Here is a 7,233-nt window from a genome sequence, read left to right as displayed (position 1 = left end):
AAAAAATGCAGTTAGATTAGTCAAGCATGAACTCCCATTTATAAATCCATGCTCACTCTCCTTAATTAACTCAAACCTCTCCAAGTGACTGTTGATTTTTTACCCAGATTATTCTTTCTAAAACCTTACCCACCGCTGCTGTTAATCTAACTAGCCTGTAGTTACCCGGACTGTCCTTACACCCTTTGTTGAATAAGGGTGTCGCATTTGCCACTGTTTAATCCTCTGGCACCTCCCCCGTATCCAGGGAAGATTGGAAGATTATAGCAAGCCCTTCCGTTATCTGCATCCGCATTTCCTTTCGCAACCTGGGATGTGAGCCATCCGGACCAGGTGATTTATCTTCCCTAAGCACAGCCAGCCTTTTTAGTACCTCCCTCTCTCCATTTGTACCCTCTCCATTGACTCTACTCTCTTCACTTCGACTGATATTTTGTCAAATTCCACTTCCTTAGTGATCACTGATACAAAGTACTCATTAAGTAGATTAACATTGCCCTGCACCTCTAAGCTTATATTATCCTTTTTGTCCCTCATAGGCCCGACTCAACCTCTTACTACCCACTTATCATTTACATGCTGCTCGAAGATTTTTGGGTTTCCTTTCATGTTGTCTGTCAGTCTATTCTCATAGAAATAGAGAATAAGCAAATAGAGAAGATGTAAGTATTTCCCATCCTTGATGAGGTGGAATTTTTTATGTTGTAGGTGGTAATGTCTTGGCCCACGAGTGTGATGGAAGCAGAGACAATCAATGATTTGAAAAGGAAATAAGATGGATACTTGAAGGAAAGAAACTTGCAGGAGGAAAGGGATCGAGCTGGTGAGTGGAACTGACTAGATTGCTCCGGGGAGAGCCAGCATGGACGTGATAGGCCAAACGACCACCTTCTGTGCTGTAAATGACTCTGTGTTGTTTCTCAAATTCAATCCACTGGTGCTTGGTGAATAATTTCAAAGTAAATTGTGCAACCGGTAAATCAGAACCAAGGCAAGGGACGCATAAGGAAGCAAAATTGCTGAAACCCGGGACTTTTAGATCTTCAGTCTAACGCTCTCCCAACTGAGCTATTTCAGACCTATGTTAACAGTGGCTTGGTGTCCTTGTTTTGGAAGAAAATACATACATTCAAGTTTTCCAAAAAATTAAAGAACACAACATGTGAGTAATATTCCCCATTGCTTTCTCAGTACTGATGGATTGTGAAGCGGGAGACAGCCAGAAGTGCCACTGAGCCGCACAGACCCCGAGCTGAGAATGAAATGAGATCAAATTCAATCTTTCATAGTGAGATGCTGCTGAGAGGTAAGAGTCCTGAATCAAAGCGAGACTTGCTCATTTCAAACACTCCCTGTACTCTCTGCTCATGAAGCCTTACAAAAGGGAAAAACAGAATGGCACTCAAACTCACAACCCTGCCATTAAAAGTCTCATATTCGACTGACAGAACTGTCACTTCTACTCGGTCTCTTATTGGATGGATGCAACTCCAACGCAGGGATGGCATTCAAATCCTCCCATGGGTCCACATGTCAGACTGAGTTCCATGTTGTAGACTCAAGCAAAGGAAATCTGCTCTCTTCCAAAACTATCAGCGAGTTGAAGCTGATTCCAATCAACATCATCAGAGGTCAGAACTACCTGGTGAAAGAAGACACCCTGAAGAAGGATCCACAATTATTCAAAGGCATCGACAAAGTGAAAAACAAGAAAATCGATGAGTCAATGCAAGCCAAACAACAGAAACACTGAAGAATTCCATTCCAGAACCCAGTCCTGTTGTTTTTGGAGTCAGGTCACAATTGCAGCAACAACGTCATATTCCCACTTGGCTATCTGTCCATTTAGTTAATTGCAATTTTGTCGACAAGCTCTTAGAATCCAGTTGTCTGGTCCTCAAGCCAGCTCCGCATGGAAGTCAATTCCACCTTCTGCAAGGCTGAAACCAATAGATAACCGTAATCTAAAAATGCCAGCAGACCAGGGCTCGTCCGGGACTTGAACCCGGGATCTCTCGCATGTTAATTAACCATACTCCCTAAGCGAGAATCATACCCCTAGACCAACGAGCCACTGACAAGTCAAGCTTTATTAGCTGCTGTGGAATTTCACTGGAACCCCCCAGCCAATCATCCATTTTTTTTCAGATCAAAGCAACATCCTGCAAATGCGGAAATAAAAACAGAAAGTGCTGGAAATGTTCAGCAGCTCTGGCAGCATCTGTGCTGTGAGAAACACAGTTAACATTTCAGGGCACTCACCTTTTGTTTCAGCCATCCTTTCAGACTGCTTCTGTCCATCCAATCTCACTTTCTATTCTATCCTTATTCTAACCATTCACTACGTTACTACATTTTTCATGAATTCCTCATTTCTTTTATTAATGACAATTTTGTATTTCTGGCCTTTGCTTCAGACACCACCACAAGTGGAATCATGTCTCCATCTGCCCAATCAAACCACTTCGCTGTATCCTCACCTTGCAATGTTTCTTTAACCCTGACAGACTGTGGAGTTTCTGCTGCTTAATTGCAGTTCTTGCTTCCCGCCAGTAGATGTCACCTCACTCTAATACAGTGAAGTTTCTAAATCTGAGTGAGACACAACAGGAAATAATTGTTCACATTATAGTGAATGTGTGGGATTTAGAAATACTAGGAGTGGAGACGAGTTATTATTGCACTCTGCTATTACATCTTTTATAATGGACTCCAGCATTTTCCCCACGACTGATGTCAGGCTAACCGGTATATAATTCGCTGTTTTCTTTCTGCCTCTTTTTTTAAATAGTGGAGTTACATTAACTACCGTCCAATCCATTGGAACTGTTCCAGAGTCGATAGAATTTTGAAAAAAGACCAGAAATGCATCTGCTATTTCAAGGGCCACTTCCTTAAGTACTCTGGGATGTAGATTATCAGGCCCTGGGGATTTATCGGCCTTCAATCCCATCAATTTCCCAAACATTCCCTACTAATACTGATTTCATACAGTTCCTCCTTCTCACTAGACCCTATGTTCCCCAATATTTCTGGGAGATAATTTGTATCCTCCTTTGTGAAGACAGATCCAAAGTATGTATTTAATTGGTCTGCCATTTCTTTGTTCCCCATTATAAATTCCCCCGTTTCTGACTGTAAGGGGCCCACATTTGTCTTCACTAATCTTTTTCTCTTCACATATCTATAGAAGCTTTTACAGTCAGTTTTTATGATCTCTGCTAGCTTACTCTCATACTCTATTTCCCCCTTCTTAATCAATCCTTTTGTCCTCCTCTGCTAAATTCCAAACTGCTCACAATCTTCAGGTTTGCTGCTTGTTCTGGCCATTTTATATTTCTCCTCCTTGGATCTAATACTTTCCTTAATTTCTTTTGTAAGCCACAGTTGAGCCACCCTTCCTGTTTTACTTTTGCACAGACAGGAATGACCAATTGTTGTAATTCATCCATGCGCTCTTTAAATGCTAGCCATTGCCTATCCACTGTCAACCCTTTAAGTAAGTAACGTTCCCCAATCTGTCATCTCCAACTCCCGCCTCATACCTTCATAGTTTTCTTTGTTTAGATTCAGGACCCGAGTCTCGGAATCAGCTCTCTCACTCTCCATCTCAGTGAAGAATTTTATCATATTATGGACGCACTTCCCCAAGGGACCCCACACAACAAGATTGTTAACTAATCCTTTCTCATTACACAATACCCAGTCCAGGATGGCCTGTTCTCTAGAGGTGTTATACACCTCTATCAATTCTCCACTCAATCTCCTTTGATATAGGCAGAATAATCCTAGCTTTTCAAACCTAACCTTGTAACTAAAATCCCCCATCCCTGGATCCATTCTGGTAAATCGCCTCTGCGTCCTCTCAAGGACCCTCACATTCTTTCCAAAGTCTGCTGAGCAGAACTGGAAGCAACACTCCAATTGGGGCCTAACCAGAGTTTTATAATGGTTCAGCATAACTTCCCTGCTTTTGTACTCAATGCCTCTATTTATAAAGCCCAAGATCCCATATGCTTTGCGAACCACTCTCGCAATATGACTTGCCTCCTTCAAAGATTGACGCACATGAACCCCAAGTCCCTCTATTCCAGTACACTCTTTAGAACTGTGCCATTAAGTATATATTGCCTCTCCCTATTCCTTATGCCAAAATACATCACCTCACACTTGTCACTATTAAATTCCATCTGCCACCTGTCTGCCCATTCTGCTAGCCTATCACTGTCCTGTTGCAGGCAGTTCATATCATCCTCACTGTTTGCCGCTCCTCCAGGTTTGGTGTCATCGGCATATTTTGAGATTCTACTCTGTATTCCAAGATCCAAGTCACTTATCTTGAGCAAAAAAAGCAGTGGTTCTAGCACTGACCCTTGGGGAACACCACTGTCGACTATCCTCCAGTCTGACAAAGAACCATTTAATAAGACTCGCTGTTTTCTGTCCTTAAACCAATTTTCTATCCAATTGGACACTGACCCTCCTATACCACGAACCTCAATTTTGTTAACCGCCCTTTTATGTGGTACCTTGTCAAACGCTTCCTTAAAATCCATATAAACAACATCCACTGCATTCCCTTCATCAACCTGCTCTGTTAGTTCATCAAAAAATGCAGTTAGATTAGTCAAGCATGAACTCCCATTTATAAAGCCATGCTCACTCTCCTTAATTAACTCAAACCTCCCCAAGTGACTGTTGATTTTTTACCCTGATTATTCTTTCTAAAACCTTACCCACCGCTGCTGTTAATCTAACTAGCCTGTAGTTACCCAGACTGTCCTTACACCCTTTCTTGAATAAGGGTGTCGCATTTGCCACTGTTTAATCCTCTGGCACCTCCCCCGTATACAGGGAAGATTGGAAGATTATAGCAAGCCCTTCCGTTATCTGCATCCGCATTTCCTTTCGCAACCTGGGATGTGTGCCATCCGGACCAGGTGATTTATCTTCCCTAAGCACAGCCAGCCTTTTTAGTACCTCCCTCTCTAAATTTGTACCATCTCCATTGACTCTACTCTCTTCACTTCGACTGATATTTTGTCAAATTCCACTTCCTTAGTGATCACTGATACAAAGTACTCATTAAGTAGATTAACATTGCCCTGCACCTCTAAGCTTATATTATCCTTTTTGTCCCTCATAGGCCCGACTCAACCTCTTACTACCCACTTATCATTTACATGCTGCTCGAAGATTTTTGGGTTTCCTTTCATGTTGACTGTCAGTATATTCTCATAGAAATAGAGAATAAGCAAATATAGAAGATGTAAGTATTTCCCATCCTTGATGAGGTGGAATTTTTTATGTTGTGGGTGGTAATGTCTTGGCACACGAGTGTGGTGGAAGCAGAGACAATCAATGATTTGAAAAGGAAATTAGATGGATACTGGAAGGAAAGAAACTTGCAGGAGGAAAGGGATCGAGCTGGTGAGTGGAACTGACTAGATTGCTCCGGGGAGAGCCAGCATGGACGTGATAGGCCAAACGACCACCTTCTGTGCTGTAAATGACTCTGTGTTGTTTCTCAAATTCAATCCACTGGTGCTTGGTAAATAATTTAAAAGTAAATTGTGCAACCGGAAAATCAGAACCAAGGCAAGGGACGCATAAGGAAGGAAAATTGCTGAAACCCGGGATTGAACCAGGTACTTTCAGATCTTCAATCTCACGCTCTACCAACTGAGCTATTTCAGCCCTACAATAACAGTGGCTTGGTGTCTTTGTTTTGGAAGAAAATACATACATTCAAGTTTTCCAAAAAATTAAAGAACACAACATGTGAGTAATATTCCCCATTGCTTTCTCAGTACTGATGGATTGTGAAGCGGGAGACAGCCAGAAGTGCCACTGAGCCGCACAGACCCCGAGCTGAGAATGAAATGAGATCAATTTCAATCTTTCATAGTGAGATGCTGCTGAGAGGTAAGAGTCCTGAATCAAAGCGAGACTTGCTCATTTCAAACACTCCCTGTACTCTCTTCTCATGAAGCCTTACAAAAGGGAAAAACAGAATGGCACTCAAACTCACAACCCTGCCATTAAAAGTCTCATATTCGACTGACAGAACTGTCACTTCTACTCGGTCTCTTATTGGATGGATGCAACTCCAACGCAGGGATGGCATTCAAATCCTCCCATGGGTCCATATGTCAGACTGAGTTCCATGTTGTAGACTCAAGCAAAGGAAATCTGCTCACTTCCAAAACTATCAGCGAGTTGAAGCTGATTACAATCAACATCATCAGAGGTCAGAACTACCTGGTGAAAGAAGACACCCTGAAGAAGGATCCACAATTATTCAAAGGCATCGACAAAGTGAAAAACAAGAAAATCGATGAGTCAATGCAAGCCAAACAACAGAAACACTGAAGAATTACATTCCAGAACCCAGTCCTGTTGTTTTTGGAGTCAGGTCACAATTGCAGCAACAACTTCATATTCCCACTTGGCTATCTGTCCATTTAGTTAATTGCAATTTTGTCGACAAGCTCTTTGAATCCAGTTGTCTGGTTCTCAAGCCAGCTCCGCATGGAAGTCAATTCCACCTTCTGCAAGGCTGAAACCAATAGATAACCTTAATCGAAAAATGCCAGCAGACCAGGGCTCGTCCAGGACTTGAAGCCGGGATCTCTCGCATGTTAATAAACCATACTCCCTAAGCGAGAATCATACCCCTAGACCAACGAGCCACTGACAAGTCAAGCTTTATTAGCTGCTGTGGAATTTCACTGCAACCCCCCAGCCAATCATCCATTTTTTTTCAGATCAAAGCAACATCCTGCAAATGCGGAAATAAAAACAGAAAGTGCCGGAAATGTTCAGCAGCTCTGGCAGCATCTGTGCTGTGAGAAACACAGTTAACATTTCAGGGCACACACCTTTTGTTTCAGCCATCCTTTCAGACTGCTTCTGTCCATCCAATCTCACTTTCTATTCTTTCCTTATTCTAACCATTCACTACGTTACTACATTTTTCATGAATTCCTCATTTCTTTTATTAATGACAATTTTGTATTTCTGTCCTTTGCTTCAGACACCACCACAAGTGGAATCATGTCTCCATCTGCCCAATCAAACCACTTCGCTGTATCCTCACCTTGCAATGTTTCTTTAACCCTGACAGACTGTGGAGTTTCTGCTGCTTAATTGCAGTTCTTGCTTCCCGCCAGTAGATGTCACCTCACTCCAATACAGTGAAGTTTCTAAATCTGAGTGAGACACAACAGGAAA

At 42.2% G+C, this 7,233-nt stretch overlaps 1 non-coding gene across 1 annotated transcript; it reads right to left on the bottom strand.

The window, feature by feature from the left end:
• Positions 1-1,984: 1,984 nt before the first annotated feature.
• Positions 1,985-2,073, bottom strand: trnap-agg (transfer RNA proline (anticodon AGG)). Its single transcript is given in 2 exon segments — positions 1,985-2,020; positions 2,038-2,073. It is a non-coding gene; the product is annotated as a tRNA-Pro (tRNA).
• Positions 2,074-7,233: the final 5,160 nt, after the last annotated feature.

The sequence above is a fragment of the Heterodontus francisci genome, unplaced genomic scaffold, assembly GCF_036365525.1.
Source record: "Heterodontus francisci isolate sHetFra1 unplaced genomic scaffold, sHetFra1.hap1 HAP1_SCAFFOLD_43, whole genome shotgun sequence".
NCBI classification, from domain to species: Eukaryota; Metazoa; Chordata; class Chondrichthyes; order Heterodontiformes; family Heterodontidae; genus Heterodontus; species Heterodontus francisci.
The sequence above is the reverse complement of the archived record's forward strand: the minus strand, read 5'-3'. Positions and strand labels throughout refer to the sequence as shown.